At 40.2% G+C, this 22,112-nt stretch overlaps 1 protein-coding gene across 2 annotated transcripts in view; it reads left to right on the top strand.

Moving 5' to 3' along the window:
• Window positions 1-7,575: 7,575 nt before the first annotated feature.
• rab3ip (RAB3A interacting protein (rabin3)) overlaps window positions 7,576-22,112 on the top strand; it is a 53,256-nt gene continuing 38,719 nt past the window's right edge. For both annotated transcript variants that reach the window (XM_059978456.1, XM_059978455.1), the window contains exon 1: window positions 7,576-7,828. The gene's annotated coding sequence lies outside the window, so the exon portion shown is untranslated. The remainder of the gene's footprint in view (window positions 7,829-22,112) is intronic.

The following is a 22,112-nucleotide window of genomic DNA, read 5'->3' as shown; positions in this document are numbered from 1 at the left end:
TGTGTACAGGTAAGTCAGTAGGAAGAACTATACATGGACAGGCGACAGGGCAGAGAAGAATGGATAACGTCGCTGCAAAGCTTGAAAACTTGATCTCAAATACAGATATGCCACAGAAGCTATTGACAATTCCACTAAATACTTGTATCCTTTACTGAAATTCAGCGTTGGTCGCTGATGGGCTGCTAAGGTTCTAGTGATGAATATCTTGTGTTCCCAATTAATCACAAAGATACAACAAGGTCCAGACACTTGCAATGCAAAGAAGTGCAGGAAACACTCAGTGCACCAGGCAGCATCTGTGGTGAGAGAATCAGTTAAATATTCAAATTGAGTATTTCCAGCACTTCCTGCTTTTATCCCACTGGAATGTTGCGTTCGAATGGTCATCCTTTCGCTGGATGCTGCGGGAGGGTGGTGCTGGAATCCTGGGTCCTTGCAAGCTTTAATCAACACGGTTTGTAGACTGGACTCTATAGTTCACACTATGATGTGTTTCTGGTTTCTGGTCACTCCTTTTCTGTTGCTATTTTGAATCAGGACAGCCTGCAGGTAACGTACACTGAGCTGAATTGAATATGCCCGGACTCCTTCAATTTTGTGTTTTATGTTCTGTGTTTTTCGCTCATTTTTTGTTGCAGTTTGCATGATTTGTCTTTAGTTGCACGTGGTGGGGAGTTGAGCTTTTTCTTTGAATGGGTTCCATGGTTTTGTTTGTTTTGTGACTGTGGGAAGACGAATCTCAGGGTTGTGTACTGCATATATACTTTGATAATAAATGCACTTTGAACCTTTGAATGTTTATGGTGAGATAGTGTGACTGGTATTATCTGAACTTACTACATGCCAACAATGTTTGTTCCCCATCTCTCAATACTGGTACCTGTCTGATAGCCACTCACTATTTGTATTACCCAGCGCATACTTGTCTAACTTCTTTCTAAAAGCACGATAGATAGCCAATTGCTTTAATCACTTCCCGCAGCAGTGCAGGAAATGTTGTAGCTTTCTATGCCTCTGCTCTTGAGATGCTTATCTAAAAATAAACATTGTGTAAATAGAATGATCGCAATTTGAATGTGTAGTTCTACTTCAACTGCCGTGACGTTAACAATAATCTTTTAGGCATATTTGCCTACTGAATACGTGTTATCTGCTGTTATTAATGTGGCCGTCTTATTTATAAGAATTTCAAAACAATACTTAGAAATAAACACTTCCCTATGTCGGCAAATTTTATAATGTATATACTAATTTACTCAGATTTGCTCTTGCAATAAATTCATTGAAGTTGCATATAGACACTGCTCCCTGTTTTACTTATTTTCATCTGCCATTGCTAGAATTATGCGTTCTTAGATCTGCCAATAGACACATTTTACGGAAAGTCGTTCATTCTGTTGGAGTAATTCCTCGGTTTACTATCCAGGCAAAGCTGCTTTGAGGTGTGGATGCGCCATCTAGTGGTAGTGTCCAGAGTGGATAATACATATCTTACAAAAAGGTTTATTATGATCAGTGACAACATTATATATCTATTTATAAAGAACAGCTATTCTTGTTACTTATAATGCATAGTAGAAGTCCTCTCTTAAGGGATGTTTTCATATTAGTGGTTGTTGGAGTTAGACATCAACATTTCATTTTCAAAGTCTGCCAATTTACAGTTAAATTCATATTTCATTTTAGGCCAAGATTAATGTATTCTGATTGTTTTGAAATAATGTGTTCTTCAGTGAACTTTTAAGAACTTATTTATCATTTTGCAACACACACAACATGCTGGAGGGACTCAGCAGGTCAGGCAGCATCTATGGAAAAGAATAAACAGTTGACGTTTTGGGCTGAGACCCTTCTTCAGGACTGAGAGGGAAGGGGGAGATGCCTGAATTAAAAGGTGGTGGGAGGGGAAGGAGGCTAGGGGAAGGTGATAGGTGAAGCCAGGTGGGTGGGAAAGGTCAAAGGCTGGAGAAGAAAGAATCTGATGGGAGAGGAGAGTGGATCATCGGAGAAAGGGAAGAAGGAAGGGACTGGGGAAGTGATATGCAGGTGAGACAAGGTAAAAGAGAGTGGGGGATAGAGGAGGGTTAGAAATTTTTGTTCATCAGAAGGAGAAATCAATATTAATGCCAATAGGTTGGAGACTACCCAGGTGCTATATGCGTTGCTTCTCCACCTCATCTGGCACAAGAGGAGGCCATGGACGGCATGTTGGAATGGAAAAGAAATTGCAATTAAAGTATTTTGCCACTGGGAAGTCCTGCTTCCATGGTGGATGGAGTAGAGGTGCTTCATATTATTTTAGAACTTAAGGATTTTCTCAACAAGAAATTACCAATAATAATTGAGATGGATGGAGTTTGATTTATAGATATGTAGTTGGTTAGGAAGAGGAAAGCAGGAATTCACAGGAAGTGGAACATTTTAAAATGGATATTCCTCCAAAAATCAGTGCCATGGATCCAGTTTTGCCATCTCCATATAAATAGCCTGGATTTGCACGTGATACTCAGCTGTTTTTAGCTACTCAGACCAATTCTCTGAGAATATGTTAAATTTCAGGTGAAAAACACTTGGGAAATTCCTGTTGGAAGAACAAGACAGTACATTTTTAGAACAACAATAGATAATTGCCATGAATTCTATTTATCCCAAATCATCTTTGCTTTCTCGTGCCACAACACGTGTCCTTTAATAGCATCTTTAAGTGTTCCTCGTTAGGCAGCACAGTGCCTGGTTTCACAGGTTGGTACATGTTCTTCCATTGTCCATTCATAAGTGAATTTCACAGTGCGGGCCCTGGAACTGGTGCAACGTTCTTACTCCTTTTAGGCGGTAAAACAGATGGTGGAAACCTCTGGTTAGTTGGCTGATGTAATCCAAACACATCTGGTTCCCTTTTCCCTTGTGAAATTGCGATCATTATAAAACAATTCTCAAGAGACTGTTTTTCCATAAATAAGCAAGTAGAAGGAAAATAACAGTCCGTTACGGACAAAAGATCAACTCTTTAGCAATGAAAACGCATTGGCTCTTAGCTTAACTGCTCTTTTCTTGTTCAGCGAAATGCTTTACAGGTATTTGCATAAGACGATAAGTTGATTGTAGGGGTTGAACTGATGAAGGTTAGGCTAAATTGTTCCGGCATTTTTGTTCACAGTCTCTTTAAAAGCACTTAGTCTCAAATTGTTCCTGCCTTTTGTAGTACAAAGTTCAAAGTTCAAAGCACATTTATATAGTTTAAAAAAAATTAGAAGCAAATTTTATCATCAGAGTACATATATGTCACTATATACAACCCTGAGATCCATTTTCCCACGGGCTTACTCAGCAAATCTATAGAATAGTAACTATGAACAAGATCAAATAGAGTGTAGTACAGTATGTATACATTATTCTCCAGGAAGCCCCCAACCTTTTTGTGGCTTTGAGGCTTGTGTATATCAATGACTTAGAGAGCTTTGTGGCTACAGTCAGGGCCTCATGCTTTGGCTCTTAGTAGGGTCACCTATGCCGAGCAGGTCAAAGGGTAGAGGACAAACTAAAAGTCGTCCAATGGTTCTTCAGCTTGGGGGTTTGGCTCAAAGCTAACAATACCGACTGGTCAAAAAATAGTCACAAGAACAGCAATAAAGAGTCCTTCTTTATCTGTGTGTGATGGTACGTACAGTCAGAGATGAAGGATCTTCATTGTTGCCCCAAATGCCAGCAGTGTAATGGGCAGTAAGTAAGTATACATTATAAACCTTGAGATTTGTCTCCTTACAGGCAGTCACAAAACAAGGAATCCAAAAGAACCCACTAAAACAATTAGACTGACAAACACCCGATGTTCAGAGACAGAACAAAACATGGATGCGTGGGGATCTTTGCCTGAACTTGTAATCCATCAGAGTGACTGAAGAACAAAATTAACATGAGGGAACAGTTGTAAGTTTATAACTATTAACGGAGATGAAGTGGGGGACAATGAAGACTGCCTTAACTGAAATACTCAAGATATGCCCAAATGATATGGCAAAGATTTCCAAAAATATAGGGTGGTGGGATGGAGATACATCTCTACAAAAGGAGGCATAAGGTGCCTCCCTCCACCTTCCCTCCACTAGCCTACAGGTCACCCTTGGACAGGATTTACCACCTGCTTAGACCCCTGATCAGGGACATATGACCAGTTGGTGCGTATCATAAGACCTGGCTATGCGGCCAGATCAGCCTCTCCTGCTCCTATTTCTTATGTTTTTATGACCACTGACGCCAGCCAGACAATCTCTGAAGGGTATTGAGAAAGGCTAGAGTCACTTGTCTTGTAAACATACTATGCAGAAGAAGGCAAGCCACTTCTGAAGAAAAATTGTCACAAACAATCATGGTCATGGAAAGACCATGACCAAGGATGTAATGTTGAGGTTTTATAAGGCACCGGTGAGTCCTCACTTGGAATATTGTGAGCAGTTTTGGGTCTCTTATCTTAGAAAGGATGTGCTGACATTGGAGAGGATTCAAAGGAAGTTCACAAAAATGATTCTGGGATTGAAAGGCTTATCATATGAGGAACATTTAACAACTCTGGGCCTGTACTCATTGGAATTCAGAAGAATGAGAGGGATCTCATTGAAACCTATCAAATGTTAAAAGGCTTGGACAAAGTTCATGTGGAGAGGATGTTTCCCATGGTTGGGGAGTCTAAGACCAGAGGACACAGCCTCAGAATAGAGGCACACTCATTTAAAAAGGAGATGAGGAGGAATTTCTTTAGACAGAGGGTGGTGAATCTGTGGAATTCATTGCCACAGGCAGCTGTGGAGGCCAAGTCATTGGGTATATTTAATGGATTCTCGATTGATCAGGGCATGAAGGGATAACGGGAGAAGGCAGGTGATTGCGATGGACAGGGAAAATGAATCAGCCGTGATGAAATGGTGAAGCAGACTTGATGGGCCAAACAGTCTGATTCTGCTCCTAAATCTTTTGGTCTTATGATTGCTAATGTCATACAGTATGGCACATAACAAATGGATGATACATGAAAATAGTAACTATCATCCTTTATCTTTCTGAGTGTCGAGTACAGATTTGGGGAACTGCTGTGGTCCATTTTATTAGATGCTGCGCATTCCAGCCACTGCATCTTGGTGATATCGAGAGTGAATGCTGAAGCTGGTCACTCAAGCGCTAACCAAATGTACGGGTTTCCTGGGTGATCTGTCAGAGCTGGGCTCCACTAGCTACACGAGGGGTATTCCATCACACTTCTGATCGATGGGAGTCACGTGGTGAAGTACTCCTGTAGAAACCCCAGTCATTGAGCTGCTGTTATTACCTCAGCTTTTTTATAGCTGTCCAAGTTAACCTTCTGACTTGCATGATGCATCGACTCAGTTTATCTCAGTAAGCACTTAATAAAGACCTTTTTACAAATGCTGTATAATTCTTTACCCTATGTCCAAAACTGGATGAATAAATGTTTGTTATCAAAGCATGTATACATTAGACAATCTTGAGATTTGTCTCCTTACAGGCAGCCAAAAAGAGCCCATATAAAAAGAAAACTGACAAAACCCAATGTTCAGAGAGAGAAAAACAAAACAAAACATGGATGTGTTGGGATCTTTGCCTGAACTTGCACCCCATCAGAGTGACTGGAGAACAAAATTAATATGAGGGAACAGGTGCAGGCTAATACAATGACAATTAATGGAGATGAAGTGGGGGACTATGAAGACTGTCTTAACTGAAATGATCAACTTATGCACAAAATCATGGGGGTGGCAGGGTAGTGTAGCGGTTAGCACAAAGCCAGTGACCTGGGTTCAATTCCCGCTGTTGCTTGTAAATAGTTTGAAAATAGTCACATTCTCGCTGTGACCACGCAGGTTTCCTCCGGGTGCTCTGGTTTCCTTTCACCGTCATAAGGAGTACCAGCCAGTAGGTTAATTGGTCATTGGGCTAGGGGTAAATCAGGGATTGCTGGGCAATGTGCCTTAAAGGGCCTATTCCATGCAGTATCTCAGTCAATCAAAACATAAAACATTGTCAAAAAAAATCCATCTTGAGCATGACTGACTCTGTGAATTCACCATGACCAACAATGGTTTGTTCCCTTCCACTAAAATGCAAGAGGTTGAGAATAGCTTCCATTTCACCCATCCAATGATTCAGGCATCACTTCCACTTTTGGTGAAATTCCCCTGTAAAGTATCCAATGACGTAAGTTAGTTGCTGAACCCTTCCAGCAGGTCAATGCAGAGATGAGATGTTATTCTCTAAACTATACTGATCAAACCTCACATCCAGCCCTCAGTGAGGACAGGCACCCATCTCCATCTTTCAGACTGTCTCAAACATCTGTACTCCATCCACCTAAAACGGAACGTCCTGGTGACCAGTTCTGACATGTGGGTCCATGGCCTCCTCTTGTGCCAAGATGAGGGCAGTCCAGGTTGAAGAAGCAACACTTGTCTTCCAACCTGATGTCATTAATATCTATGTCTCTTTCCAGTAATCTTTTCCCTCCCCCTCCCCTCTTCCTCTATTCCCCACTCTGGCCTCTTACCTCTTCTCTCCTATCTCCTTCCCCTGGTGCCCCTCCTCCTTTTAGGAGAGGTCCACTCACCTTTCCTATCAGACTCCTTCTTCTCCAGCCTTTCACCTCCCCCCCCCCCCCCCACCTGGCTTCACCTATCTCCCTCTAGCTATTCTTCTTACCCTTCCCCCCACCTGTTTATTCTGGCGTCTTCTCCCTTCCATTTCAGAAGGTCTTGGCCCGAAACGTCGACTGTTTGTTAAGTTCCATGGATATGCTGCCTGGCCTGCCGAGTTCCTCTCGCATCTTGTGTGTGTTACCCTGTATTGTATTGCACTGCCAGTGTTCACGCTACCCTCCCCTTTTCTTCATTGGTCTACATCTTCAATCATTCTCTGATCTTTCCTGATATGCCTTTTTCGTCTCTTATTCCCCAGCGTTCGCCTGCGTTTCAAACCTATTGGTAGCTGTGTATCTGGAATTTTGTGACCACCTGTAACAAGGAAATTAAACCATTAGGAGCAAACTCCTCACCGCCACCCATTCAAGCTGATGTTTGCTAATCCTTCTAGTTGGTAATTGTGGCACCAATCTGACATGCTCACATTATTTCTCCGAGCGTTCATTCCCCTTTTCCTTCGTGTCTTATAATTATCAGTTTACATGGTTTCTGCTTCAACCATTATTTCACAGATTTCTATGTAAATACACCTTCCTTGTTTTCTTGATCTTCTGTTTGTAGATTACAGTCAAGTTTACATTCTACAGGAATATAGGGACAACATTATCAATAATTTAAGATGTACGAAGTAGGATCCATTAAATATATTTCAGTATTCTCACAATGGAAGGCTTTACTCAACAGCATACATGTTTGATCGACTGTGTATAAGTCAGTTGAGATTGGAATATGATGCAGGCGTGTAGTTGTCCTAAGGTCTATGTATTTGTACGGATAATCTCTAATGATTTGGTTGTGTAAGAACCACCGTCTCCACATGAGACAATACGGATCAAGAGGTAGCGTCCACGCGCAGCCGCAGAAGCGGCCCGCCGGCAACGCGCAGCCGCGGTGGCGGTGTTGAAGTGTCGGCGCCGAGTGAAGGGGGGCATCGAGGCGGGGGAAAAGGCAGGTGGAGACGCCGAGCAAAGTTGGGATGTCGGCTAGGAGGCTGCTGGAGTGACCGAGAGAGGGGAAGCTGAGGAAAAATACTCGTTAAGCACAGCGTTGGCGTGCGCCCTTGGACTACCTTTCCCCATCGCGTTAAGGGGGCAGGTTTTCGCAGCTGCTTTGAGTGTCAGGTGAGAAATGGCCGTGACGTGAAATAAAAACTCGGGGTGTTTATATCTCAAGGGTACGAAGGCGCCCATCCCTCACCGGCCTGTTTATGTCCGTGCCCTCTCTGGGCTCCCGGTGTGAGCAACGCTTTTAACGGCTCGCCGTTCCATTATTTTCGAACTTTGGTTCTATTTGAAGGGGCAAATGGCGGGGTTCTGGTTTTATGAATGAATCGGGCTGTCACGTGTCGGTGGGCTGCGACACCCCCTCCCCCCACCGCCGGACGGGGACCGGCCGCTGCCTTGGCCGGGACCGGTTTCCCGGCCTTACTGCTTGGGTCAACCTGCTCACTGCAGTCGGAATGGGATTGTGCGGAAATAGACTTCACCTGCAACACCCTCAGCAGGTCGGGTAACATCTACGGGAATGGAGAAGCTGTTGCCGTCTCGGGCCGAGACCCTTCCTCGGGACAGAGAAGATGCCAGAATTGAAAGGTGGGTGGGGAGGGGAAAGAGGCCGGCTGGAGTCGGAGGGCGGAGGAGAGCCCGGAGAGATGGTCTCACTGAACTTCTGCAGGGTAGGTATCCCTCGAAGTGCAGCAGCAAGTCTGCAGATGCTGGAAATCCAAACCAACGCACACAAAACGACTTGTGTGTCCAGATACTGAGAAAGCACAATTAAAATATCCCGCTGTTCCCCTTTGGTTCAAGATGTGGAAACACATACGTAAATAAGGTGTATATTAAAGAAGTGGGTTAGAGTAATCGGATTTCCCTTTAAACCTGTGGAATTATCCAAATGGGTCAGGCGATTATAATTTTGTTTACTGCAAGTACAATATAAATTCTTCCGTGGAGTGAATGATTTTACGCTATATATTTGAGCAGGTGTTTGTATTTGTGATTCAGTATTTTTGCAAAAAAAAAGTAGTCAATTGGATTAAAGCGGTGTGAGCCCTTTAACTTCAGTTTTAGTTTCTGCATCCACTGTACCTTTTACGTGCTGGAAACTGGTTCACCGGAGAGTTGCAACGCGTTAACTAACCACTCAAAATGCGGAAGGGATTCAGCAGGTTAGGCAGCATTTAAGGAATTGAATAAACAACAGTGATCACAGAGGGAGGAGTGAGAGAGGGGCTTGCTTAACTCCCTTCCAAGAGAAGATTTAAACTTCCGGGTGGGCATCCTCTGAAGAAGTTTAACTCTCCTCTTCGACCTGAGTTTATTGAAAATCACTGCTGTCCTTCAACTCTTCGACCATGTAGTCAGGCAGACTCGCTACCACGTTCAAGTACCTCTTCTCATCTGCCTACCACCTCGCCTGGGCCCCTTCCTCCTTCCCTCTCTCCTATGGTCCACTCTCCTCTCCTATCAGATTACTTCCTCTCCAGCCCTTGACCTTTCCCACCCAGCTGGCTTCACCTATCACCTTTCTAGCTATCCCCTTTTCCACTTCCTCTACCTTTTTGTTCAGGCATCTTTTCCCTTCCTTCTCAGTCCTGAAGAATGGTTTTGACCTGAAACGTCAACTGTTATTCATTTCCATAGATGCTGTCTGACCTGCTGAGTTCCTCCAGCATTGTGTGTGTGCTCTGGACTTCCAGCACCTGCAGAATTTCTGGTGTTTAACATTAGCTAACCTAGCTTTGTGATTTCAACTGTTTTTCTTTTTATACCACTTAATGGCATAAATGTCCTGTTTCTTTGCCATATTTTATCAGTTTTGGCTTTATTCCTTTGATATGCCAGTTATCTCCTACTGTTAATTCTAAATTGGAATAAATTTTTTAGAAGCTGTTGATTGTTTATTTCCTTTCGTAGATGCTGAGTGATCTATTGAGTTCCTCCAGCATTTTGTCTGGTTGCATTTTGGGTTGATATTGTCAGTGAATAGAAGGCTTTAGAGTAATGTGTATTGAAATTTATTATTCCAAACAATTGAATTAGAATTGGTGTATTTCCTTTTACATAATGTTTATCCATAAACTCAGTATTCTTTAGAATTAAGAGTTTAAGATATATTGAATATTAGATTTTTAAGAGTAGTATTGAGGTTTTTATTTGAGGATGCAGGTTATTTCACTGAAGTTCTACTGCAGGTGCTTGTACACCACTGGTGAGATAGTAGTTCCAGGATTTAAACTTGCCAAACGTGAAGGAATGGCAGTCGATTGCCATTACTAAATTCTTGAATATTCCCTTTTTTCATAGGAGGATATTCATCCTGTAAATTTAAAATTCAAAGTACATTTATTATCAAAGTGTGCTTGCAGTACACAGCCCTGAGATTTCTTCCCACAGACAGCCACGAAACAAAGAAGTACTGTGGAAACTGTTCAGAGAAAACATCAAACACCCGATGTGCAAAAAACACCAAATCGTGCAAATGGCAAAAAATGAGCAAATAGCACACAATATTAAAAATCAAACTACAAGTCCTTGAAACCACCTAGGAGTGTTGATAGAACATGGAACAGTACAGGCCCTTTGGCCCACAATGATGTGCCAAACTAGCTAAAGTAAATCTAAAACGCACAAAAACTAATCCCTCCTACCTCCACAATGTCTATGCAGTATATTTCCATTTTCTTTACGTGCATGTGCCTAAATAAATATCTCTAAAAGCCTCTAAAGTATTAGCCTCACCCACCATACCAAGCAGTACATTCCAGGCATGTACTATTCTGAGTGAAAAGAAAACTTACTCCTCACATCCCCTTTTGAACCTACTCCCTCTCACTGCAGGTCACAGAGTCAGTCAACTCCCATCAGAGTTGTGCAAAATAGTGCAAAAAGTGGAGCAACCAGAAACGCACATAACATGAACTACAGAGGCTTCTAAAAATGAGTCCAAACCACACTCATCAAACCTCTCCCAGGACTCGAGATCCCTGTACCTTCCTCCAGCTGTGGGAGGGGGAGGGAGGCTGGCAGATGGTGTCAAGTCAGAGCCAAATCAGATTTCAATTTTGCTGCTAACTTTCCTTATAACCGTTCTTATCATTTCTTCCACTTGTCTTCACTAGTGGCAATATTGTTTTCTCTACAAAGCCCAAGAATCTGTAAATCTAAGGAAACTTGTGCAGCCACATGAGAAAAATGCAAACCCCACAAACAGTATCAGAGGGCAAGATTGAACCTGGATCAGTGGTGCTGTGAGGCAGTGTATGGGCCTGCTGCCCCTATGGTGTATTCTTATAGGTGATGGTACACCTATGTGCCTGTTGTTTTTGAAATCTGAATCAGGTTTATTATCACTAATACATTGTGAAATTTGTTCTTTTGTGGCAGCGATACTGTGTGATACTTAAAAATACTATAAGCTGCAATAAATACAAAAAAAAATGTAACTAAGTAGTGCAAAAAGTGTGTGGTGTTACGACACCACTCAACCAGCTGATCTGTCTCACTTTGTAGATGATGCACAGAGAGGCCGTGAACTGGTACTGGAGAGAATGAATGTAGGTGGTAAATGTGATGCCAATTGACTGGGTTACTGGCCATTTCACTTGAATCTTGTACTCGGCCAATAGTATTCTTGACAGACTTTATTATGTTTTGCTTCAGTGGGTTGGGACTTTGGTTTAAATAAACAAAAGTTGATTTGTCAGTTTCTAATGTTGTAAATAACCACTTGAGAATTCTGGATGTGGGTTTGTGTGAACAAACTAAAAATCATTATCTTTCTTAAGATTACTTCATTGATAAATGGAGAGTGACCAGTAATATGTTGGTCTTCAAAATGTGATGTTAAACTATTGAGTTTAAAAAAAATGTATTCAACTGATACACACAAAAGATTCTGCAGATGCTAGAAATCTTGAGCAATACACACACAAAATGTTGGAGGAACTCTGCAGGTCAGGCAACTGCTATGAAGTTGAAATGACCCCAGGTGAGAGGGGGGAAAGGTTGATGTGTGGTCCGATTACCTGCTAGCTTGTGCTCCTTTTTGTATACTGGCTTCTGTTTTCTTCCTGTCACTGATGAAAGGTCGTGGCCCAGAGTGTTGACTCCATTTTCTAACAGAGATGCTGGCTATTCATTTATTTCCTTTGTATAGTTTCAAACTAAGTTGTACATATTATGTGTTATGTTTGATATATTTACAGCATTCTAATTTGTCACTCTACTAAGAAACTACAAGAATTGGTTTTGAAAAATGTAAATGACATATTTGGGGTTCCCAACCTGGGGTCCATGAGCTTCTTGCTTAATGGTATTGGTCCATGGCATAAAAAAAACTGTTGGGACCCCCTGGATGGTTGGTTATAGTGCATGGTTCTGCATCTGTGTTTGGAAAGAACTTTATATGCTTTACAGTTTTTTTCAGAAGAATGCATCACTTCTATATTCAAAGCTTTTGTTTAATTAGAAATTTAAAAATAAACACATTCCTAAATCCTGCAACATTGCAATGGTTTACAAATATATATAAACTGAAGATGGAAAACAAGTTTATTTTTGTGTTCTAATTTTGCATTTGGTAAGTGAGCTGTTTGTACTGATATTTAAATAATTCATTCTCTTGTATGTACTTTTAAATAAGTAAAGAAGGCACGGGAGCTTATGTGACAGCTGCCATTTATAGCATGTTGAAAGCAGAGATAATGACTTGAAACATTAGTGTAAGAAATGGCCATTGACAACCATGAACAACTACTTAGTTTTGATATTTTGGAGTAAGCTCAGCGAAGTGTTGCTGCTCTTTTTGTTAGCATTTGCGCTTATTTTATTTAAAGAATAAACTTTTAAAATTGATGGCAGATGCAAAATGCAACTGTCATCAATAACTTTTTAAAAGAAGGTCCAGTTATAGAATCAGGAAAATACAGCGTGGGAACCGTCCCTTTGGCCCATCTAATTTGTGCCGAGCCATTTAAACTGCTTACTCCCATTGACTTGCACCCAGACCATAGCCTCCATACCTCCACAGTCCATGTACAATGTCTATAAAAAGTATTTCTCCCCTCCCCTCCCCAGAAGTTTTCATGTTTTATTATTTTACAACATAGAATCACAGTGGATTTAATTTGGCTTTTTTGACACTGATCAACAGAAAAGACTCTTGCATGTCAAAGTGAAAACAAATTTCTACAAATTTGTCTAAATTTATTACAATTATTAAACACAAAATAATTGCATAATTACTCACCCCCTTCAAGTCATTATTTAGTAGATTCACTTTTGGCAGCAATCACAGCCTTGAGTGTGTGTGGATAGGTCTCTATGAGCTTTGTGCATCCGGTCAGTGCAATGTTCGCTCATTCTTCTTTACAAAACTGCTCAAGCTCTGTCAGATTGCATGGGGAGCATGAGTGAAAAGCCCTTTTCAAGTCCAGGCACATATTCTCAGTTGGATTGAGGTCTGGACTCCGATTTGGCCACTCCAGGATGTTAACCTTGATTTTAAGCCATTCTTGTGTAACTTTGGCTTTATGCTCGAGGTCATTGTCTTGCTGGAAAACAAATCTTCTCCCAGGTGACATTTCTTCTGCAGACTGTATCAGATTTTCCTCCAGGATTTCCCTGTATTTTGCTGCGTTCTAGAATGGATGTGGAAAGGACCAGAAGACACAACTTAGAATACAAGGATGTCCCTTTAGAACTGATATGTGGTGTAATTTCTTTAGCCGGGGGTGGTATCTGTGGCTGTGAAGGTCAAATCATTGAGTATATTTAAAGTGGAAGTAGATGAGTTCTTGATTAGTCGAGGTATCAAAAGTTGCAGACAGAAGGCAAGAGAATGGGATTGAGATGGATAATAAATCAGCCTTGCAATAATGCAAGGTTCAAGTGATCCTGAATTTATAATTTTGAGGGTCAAGTAGTGGGAAATCCTGCATTTGAGTTCAAGGTAAATTTATTATCAAAGTACATATCTGTACCATATGCAACCCTGAGATTCATTTTCTTGTAGGCATATTCAACAACCACACTAGAATTGATGAAAGACTGCACCAGCAGGGTGGATAACCAGTGTAGAGAAGTAAACAAACTATGCAAATAGAAAAAGAAAGGCGGGGGGGGGGGTGGAAAGAGATGGTAATAAATTAGATGTTGACTTTGTGGGAGAAGCTAGAGAGTGGTAGTAGGTGGTTGCCTCTCAGACTGGAGGCCAGTGACAAGTGATGTGCCATAGGGATTGGTGCTATTGTTTGTCATCAAGATCAATGATCTGGATCAGTAAATTTGCAGATCACACCATGTTTGAGGGTGTAGTGGACACTGAGGAAGGCTATCATGGCTTGCAGAGGGTTCTGCATCAGCTGGAAAAATGTACCAAAAATGGCATATGTCATTTAATGCAGACAAGTGTGAGATTTTGTATTTCGGTGGGACTAACTAGGGTAGATCTTGCACAGTGAATGGTAGGACACACAGTGTGGTAAATCAAAGGGATCCGGGAATACAGTTTCATAATTCATTGAAAGTGGTGTCACATGTAGGTAGGGTCATAAAGGTTTTGGTACATTGGCCTTCATAAATCAATGTATTGAGTACAGCAGAAGGGATGTTATCTTAAAGTTGTATAAGATGTTGATAGGCCTAATTTGGAGAAATATGTGCAGTTTTGGTCAGCTACCTATAGGAAAGATGTAAACAAGGTTAAAAAAGTGCAGAGAAAATGTACAATGATGTTGCGTCTAGAGGATCTGAATTATAAGGAACAATTAAATAGGTTAGGACTGTATTCTTTAGAATGTAGAAGATTGAGAGGAGATTTGATGGAGGTATACAAATTTTATGAGGGGTATAGATAGTGGAAAAAGCCTTTTTGCATTTACCCTGAGGTTGGGTGGGACTACAACTAGAGGTCATGGGTCAAGGGTTAAGGGGGAGAAGTTTAAGGGGAACATGAGGGGAAACTTTTAGCCAAGAGGGTTGTGAGAGTGTGGAACAATCTGTCAGCACAAGTGGTGCTTACAAGCTCAATAAGAGAAGTTTGGATAAGTGCATGGATAGTAGGGATATGGAGGGCTGTAGTCCTGGTGCAGGTAGTCAGGACAAGTTTAAATGGCTTTTTGGCCATTCCTCTCGTAAAACAGCTTATCAAAGTATCGAGTTCAATCTTCATAAATGATGTGGGACCTAGATGTAAGGTATCAGATATAGTTAGTGTAATGGTTAGCACGGCGCTTTACAGTACCAGTGACCCGGGTTCAATTCCCACTGCTTTCTGTAAAGGGTTTATACATTCTTCCCATGACTGCTGGGTTCTTGATCCTCTGGATTTCACCCACATGAATAAAAATAAATTATGCTTTTCTTGAAAAGAAGAAGATACCATCCGAAATGCTGCACAGGCATCATCGTCTTGGTTGATATCAAAATACATGCTAGTATTTTGTTGTCCCAAGAAGTTTATTTTCCTCTGCAGGTCAGGTGAATGTGTGCATTTTCTTTTGGGATTTGGGAATGGATTTATAAACCACTTGTATTGCAGTGCTTGTCACAAGATTCCTTTAGGTTTTTCAATTCAGTATGGATTTTATGTAATAACCTTAATAGACATTCAAAATACTGTAAAGTCTCCTTGTATGTTTAAAAAAAACACCTGACTTTGACAATGAGATTTAATACATGATTATTGAATACTAAAAGTAGCATCATTTCAGCAAAATGGAATGTTGTATAGCAACATTATACAATGTTAAATATTTTGTCATGCTTTCAAATAGATGCATTAGTGAAACTTTAAAAAAAAGTTAACTAGCAGGTTGAGCAACAAATAGTTAAGGAAGTACTATACTGTAAAATGTACCAGAGGCCAAAATGCCAAGGGACTGGAATTTCAGAATGGGGAAACTTTTGTTGCATTTGTACGGGTGCTTGAGGCAGCACCTGGAATACTGCATGCTGTTTTGGACCCCTTGCCTAAAAATGATAAACACAAAAGATTCTGCAAATTCTGGAAGTCCAGAGCAACGCAAAAATGTTGGAGAAACTCAGCAGGTCAGGTTGCATATATGGAAATGAATAAAAGGTGGAGGTTTCAGGCTGATATCCTTCATCAGGACTGGAAAGTAAGGGGAAGAAGCCAGAATAAGTTGGTGAGGAGATTAGGAGTACCAGCAAGAAGTTGATGGAAGAAGCCAGGTGGGGGAGGGGGGGGGTGAGGAATGGGGAGTTGATAGCTGGAAAAGGTAAAGGGCTGGAGAAGGAGGAATCTCCTCTTAGAATTTACTCTCCTCTTCTATCAGATTCCTTTGTCTCCAGTCTGAAACGTCAACTGTTTATTCATTTCCATAGGAGCTGCCTGACTTCCTGAGTTCTCCCTGAAAATGTTAGGGTAGCTTTGAAGGCGATTTTTAAACTAGATTCATCAGGTTAATTTCTGGAATGAAGGGGTCGCTATAATAAGAGGCTGCAAGAGAAGATCTTATTCAGTTCGAATAAGATCCTAAGAGAGCTTGAAGGGATGAATGTTGAGATGTTTCCGCTATTCGTGTCTGAATAACTGGTGGCCTGTTGCACTCACCACAATAATAAGCAAATGCTTGTAGAGGTTGGTCAAGGACTACATCTGCAGCTTGCTACCACCCACAATGCATCCCCTACAATTTGCCTACCCTCACAGCCGATCAACAGATGATGCAATAGCCACAGCTCTACACACCGTCCTTGCGCATCCGGAGAAGGATGTTTATGTGAGAATGCTGCTCTTGGAGTACAGTTCAGCATTGAACACCATAATTCCATCCAAGCTTGACAAGAAGTTCAGAGACCTCAGCCTTCACAGTTGAGACCTGGACTTCCTGTCACATCGCTGGCAGATGGTAAGAGTGGGCTCCCTCACCTCTGCCCCTCTGACCCTCAACACGGGTACCCCTCAGGGCTGTGTCCTAAGCCCCCTCTTTTACTCTCTGTATACCCATAATTGTGTCGTCACCCACAGCTCCAAACTGCTAATGACATGACATGATTGGCCTTGTCTCAAATAATAATGAGGCAGTCTACAGAGAAGTCATTACCCTGACACAGTGGTGTCAAGAAAACAACCTCTCCCTGAATGTCGCAAAAACGAAGGAGCTGGTTGTGGACTACAAGAGGAATGGAGACAGGCTAGCCCCTGTTGACATCAATGGATCTGGGGCTGAGAGGGTGAACAGCTTTAAGTTCTTTGGCATAAACATCATCGAAAATCTCACATGGTCTGTACATATTGGCTGTGTGGTCAGAAAAGCACAACAGTGCCTCTTTCACCTCAGACAGTTGAAGAAGATTGGTCTGGGCCCCAAAATCCCAAGAACTTTCTATGGGGGCACAGTTGAGAGCATCCTGACTGGCTGCATCTCTGCCTGGTATAGGAACTGTATTTCCCTTAATCGCAGGACTCTACGGAGAGTGGTGCAGACAGCCTAGTGCATCTGTAAATGTGAACTTCCCATTATTCAGGACATTTACAGAGACAGGTGTGTAAGGAGGACCTGTAGAATCACTGGGGACCTGAGTCACGCCAACCACAAACGATTCCAGCTGCTACCATCCGGGAAATGGTATCACAGCATTAAAGCCAGGACAAACAGGTTCTGGGACAGCTTCTTCCACCAGGCCAGCAGACTGATTAATTCACGCTGATACAATTGTAGTTCTATGCTAAATTGACTGTCCTGTGGTACATGCTATTTATTACAAATTACTATAAATTGTACAATGAGATGGAAATGTAACAAAGATTTTTACTTCAAGTATGTGAAGTACGTAAGAAATAAAGTCAATTCAAGTTGGGGAAGTTGCAAACATGAGGACATAGCTACAGAATAAGGGCCAGTCATTTAAAACTGAGTTTTAAAAAAAACATAAAATTTCTGTAAGCATAGTGAATCCTGGAGGCCGTTGTCTGCTCTACCATGCTATCATGCCTGATTTATTCTCCCACCTTCTCCCCATAACTTTTGATGTTCTTACTAATCAATCAACCTCTGCTTTGAATGACCCAATGACTTTGCCTCCACAGCCGTCTGTGGCAATGAATTCCACAGCCTCTGGCTAAAGAAATTCCTCCATTTCTGTTCTAAATAGACATCCCTCCATTCTGAGACTACCCTCTGGTCCTAGACCTCCCCCGCTGCAGGAAACGTTCACTCTATCACAACTTACAGTAGTTGGATTTGAAAAAATTAAAGAATTGTGGGTTATGGGGAACAGGCGTAGAAGAGAAGCTGAGGTCAGCATAGATCAGCCATGGTCATACTGAATGATAGGACCGGCTTGAGGGGCTGATTTGTCTATTCCTATTTTCATGTGTTCTTTTGAAAGGTGTTTATGATTGGGGATTCAGAGCGGTTTTCTTGTAATATTCCACAATTTCATCTGTTGGGCTTGCTTGAGATATTATTAAAGTTTACCTCCAGTCCTGGGTTGATTGTGAGGTAAGGTGCCCGGCATGTGTATGTTAGATCTAGTTTTTAAATGATTGTTCTGCAAAGCCTAAATTATTAATACATGAAATTAATGTTTTTTTTCCACATTGGGGAAAATCCAGCAGCAATTTTGGAGAAATGAAAAAGCTAATTAACCCAAAGGCTATCTTTTCTACAGTGTGATCCAGGATTTGTATCTGCTTTACATATAGCTTGTGATGTTCCACAGCACCTTGGGTAAGATCTCACTTGCCTGGTCTCATTGGCACTCTGCAGAGTGTCAGAAATGCTGGCGACTTAAAAACTTACAATAAAAATTGAGGGATTTAATGTCCCTGACTATTTTAAAAAGATTTTTTTCAATAACTGACTTTAATAAAATTGGAGGTGGGATGGTGTTTACTTAACACAGTTATAGTAGTCCAGCATAGGTTTGCCTTTAAATGAATCCCTTTCTACCCTATTTAGTGTCATAGAGCCCTACAGCCCAGAAATAGGCCCATCTTGTCTATGCTGAGCTGTTATTCTACCTAATCTCATCGACCCAAGAAATTGTTGGGAGAGAGTATTCAAAACCAAATATTTGCCATTTAGAATGAGGCCATTAAATGCAAATACGAATTCTTTCTTTAGCAGTGGGTGTGTACACCTTTTTATTAATTGAACTGTAATAGAAATTCTTTAGCTTGGTGCAGAACGGCCTTGAACTTTGGAGTCTCCCGCTCTGCGTGACTCACCAGGACACCTTGTATTAAGTGTACCTTGTATTTGGAGTGCATACTTGTTCACACTAATCTTCTGGAGAGCTGAATGTATTTAAATACAATGGGTATCTTTGTCACAATTCTTCAACTGTAGAAGTAGTGTCAATGATAAATTGTTTCACAGGTGCTACATTGTACAGTCATCTAACGTATGTTTTAAAGCTGTTATGCTCTTAGTGGTTTATTTAAATGACACTGCAGAAAAAGAGAATCTTAGTTCATCAACAAAAGTTCATTAAAAAGGCCTTTTGAGTTTGATGTTATTAGATGTATCATTGCAGTTATGGTCTACAAAAACAATTTGTTGAAATCTGTTGTCTCCACATTGCAAACTGTTGTTTATTCCCCAATTAATGAGAGATAACCTGAGAGCAGACTTTAAATTGTTGAAAATAAGGGTCCTTTTCAACATTTCAGTAATTGAATTTAATGATGTAGCTGCTCCCAAAGGAAGGTCCCTGTGTTCAAATGCTCTTGTTCCCATCCCCCCACCCCTCCCAGTGCTGTCGGAGGTCTTGGGCAAGGTATAATAGATGTGGTTTACAGATTGGACTCTGAAGTTCACATCATGTGTTTCTGGCTTCAGGTCACTTTTTTTCTGTTGCTATTTTGAATTGGGTTGGCCTGCAGATAATGAAACTGAATATGCCTGAACTCCTTGATTTTGTATTTTATTCTGTTTTTTTTCTCGCTTTTTTTTTTGGTTGCCATTTGAGCAATTCAATATTTTCTCCCCTTTTTTTCCACGGTTGGGAGGGTGGTTGATGGTCTTTGAATGGATTCCCTTGTGTTCCTTTGTTTTGTGGCTGTCTGTAGGGAAGACAAATCTCAGGGTGATATATGGCATACATACTTTGATAATAAATGTACTTTGAATTTCCATTAGATTGGGGAATTTGCCACAATCTTTTTATAGAGCTTCCATTTCTCTGATATTGAAGAAAGATAAAGACTCTACTAACTGTGCTTCCTATAGATCTATATCTTTATTGAATGTAGACTCCAAGATTTTTTCCAAGTTACTGGCATCTAGATTGGAGAAGGTATTACCCAAAATTATTTCAGATGATCAAACCGGTTTTATTAAAAATCGTTATTCTTTTTTTAACATTAGGAGATTGTTGAATATTGTTTATACTCCCTCACATGACACTTCAGAATGCGTGATTTCATTAGATGCGGAGAAAGCATTTGATAGAGTTGAATGGCCTTACTTATTTAATCTGTTGGAGAAGTTTAATTTTAGTCCGATATTTATATCATGGATTAAATTGATTTATCATACTCCAGTAGCCTCAGTGTTTACCAATAATCAAAGATCTCCCTTTTTTCGCCTATTTCGGGGCACTAGACAAGGATGTCCTCTTAGTCCATTACTATTTAACATTGCCTTAGAACCTTTGGCAATTGCCATCAGACAATCACAGGATATTTTGGGTATTAATCGTGGGACAGATATTCATAAGTTATCTTTGTATGCAGATGATTTATTACTATTCATTTCTAACCCGGAGAAATCCATCCCAGCAGTTTTATCATTATTGGCTTAATTTAGTGAGTTTTCTGGGTATAAGTTAAATCTTAATAAAAGTGAATTGTTTCCTTTGAATAAACGGGTCCCAATTTATGGAAATTTACCTTTTAAATTAGTTAATGATTCTTTTACTTATTTAGGGATCAAAATCACAAAAAACCATAAAGATTTATTTAGATTTAATTTTTTACCCTTAATTGATCAGATTAAAGGTTTGTTTACTAAGTGGTCACCTTTATCTTTATCCCTAATAGGTAGGATTAATGCTATTAAGATGGTTATTTTACCTAAGTTTTTATATATTTTTCAAGCGATACCAATTTTTATCCTGAAATCTTTAATGTTGACTCTAAAATTTCTTCATATATATGGCAGAATAAAAATCCCAAGTTAGGTAAAATATATTTACAGAAGACAAAAAAGGAAGGCGGGTTAGCATTACCTAATTTCAGATTTTACTATTGGGCAGTTAATATTAGATATTTGTTATGTTGGTTGAAAGATGGGGGTGGATCTTTCGGCCCTTGTTGGGTGAGTTTAGAAACTAAATCTGTATCAGCTTATGCTCAGGGTTCTATTTTAGGGACCTCTCTCCCTTTTGCTCTTTCTAAATTGCCAAAATGAATTGACAACCCGATAGTTAAACATACTTTGCGTATATGGCTTCAATTTCGGAGATTTTTTTGGGTTGACTCAATTCGTTTTAAATAGTCCTATTGTATCTAATTGTTTTTTCCACCCTTCCATTATAGATCAAGCTTATTCAGCTTGGAAAACTAAGGGATTACTAAGATTTTCTGATATATTTTTAGACAATTATTCCATGTCTTTTGAGCAATTATCCAACAAATATAACTTGCCTAGATTTCATTTTTTTAGATATTTACAGATTAGACATTTTTTAAGTTCTGTACTCCCTACGTTTCCAAATTTTGTGCCTTCAGATATTTTGGAGAGTTTATTTGAATTAGACCCTTTTCAAAAAGGGCTTATTTCAAAACTTTATAATATAATTATGAAGATACATTCAGAGCTTCTTTATAAGACTAAAAAGGATTGGGAAAGAGAGCTTAGTCTTATTATTTCTAATGAGAATTGGGATAGAATTCTTCAATTAGTTAATACATCATCGTTATGTGCCAAACATTCATTAATACAATTTAAGGTCGTACATAGGGCCCATATGTCCAAGGATAAATTAGCTCATTTTTACTCTCATATTAGTCCTATTTGTGATAGATGTCAATCTGAAATTGCGTCTTTAACTCATATGTTTTGGTCTTGTTCATTTTTGGAGAAATATTGGAAAGATATTTTTGATATTATTTCTGCAGTTTTGAATATTGATTTACAACCTCATCCTATTACCGCAATTTTTGGTTTACCAATGTTAGACTCACTGCATTTATCTTCTTCTGCCCGTCGAATGATTGCATTTCTAACTCTGATGGCTAGAAGATCTATATTGTTGAATTGGAAAGAAATTAATCCTCCCACTGTATTTAATTGGTTCTCTCAAACTATGTTATGTTTAAATTTAGAAAAAATTATAAGTGGTACTTTTGAGACTTCTATTAAATTTGTAAAATTATGGAGACCATTTATTCAACATTTTCATATGATGTAATATGACCCTGTGCCAA

Source organism: Hypanus sabinus, chromosome 8, assembly GCF_030144855.1.
Source record: "Hypanus sabinus isolate sHypSab1 chromosome 8, sHypSab1.hap1, whole genome shotgun sequence".
Classification (NCBI taxonomy): domain Eukaryota; kingdom Metazoa; phylum Chordata; class Chondrichthyes; order Myliobatiformes; family Dasyatidae; genus Hypanus; species Hypanus sabinus.
Note: the sequence above shows the minus strand (reverse complement) of the source record. Positions and strands in the feature narration are given on the sequence as shown.